The 475-nt window shown below is 34.5% G+C and overlaps 1 non-coding gene across 1 annotated transcript; it reads left to right on the top strand.

Moving 5' to 3' along the window:
- LOC128921844 (small nucleolar RNA U3) lies at positions 1 to 215 on the top strand. Its single transcript, XR_008471151.1, has one exon. It is a non-coding gene; the product is annotated as a small nucleolar RNA U3 (small nucleolar RNA).
- Positions 216 to 475: the final 260 nt, after the last annotated feature.

Genomic DNA, 475 nt, shown 5'->3' with positions numbered 1-475 from the left:
AAGACTATACTTCACAGGATCATTTCTGTAGTCAATCTTCATTTACTTTCTTTGCAAATCGAAAGTATTAGCACCCGCGATGAGGAGGTATATCGTTTTATCTGACAGCGTGAGGTTTATGAACTTCATTTCTAATTTTGTCTTGTGGAATATTAGAAATGAGGTTTCTTCGATGATCGCTCGGTTACAATGGATAAAACGACTTCTGGAGTGGTGATTTTAACGAATAAATATCAAGGTTTTATACAAATAATTATATATAATAATGCAGTCAATAAGTACAGTAGGGCAATTCACAATCTGATGCAAATGGTGTTGCATATTTGCAATTGCAACTTCACTGTACATTTTGTTAGTGTAAAAGAACAATATGCCTCTCTTATTTGCAATTGCAAATTGCAAATTGCGATCGCGTCTTGGCTCCCACGTCACTGTTGACAGTCATAACTTTGAAGTTGTAGATAATTTCGTTTAT

Source organism: Zeugodacus cucurbitae, chromosome 4 (assembly GCF_028554725.1).
Source record: "Zeugodacus cucurbitae isolate PBARC_wt_2022May chromosome 4, idZeuCucr1.2, whole genome shotgun sequence".
In the NCBI taxonomy this organism is placed as follows: domain Eukaryota; kingdom Metazoa; phylum Arthropoda; class Insecta; order Diptera; family Tephritidae; genus Zeugodacus; species Zeugodacus cucurbitae.
The sequence above is the reverse complement of the archived record's forward strand: the minus strand, read 5'-3'. Positions and strand labels throughout refer to the sequence as shown.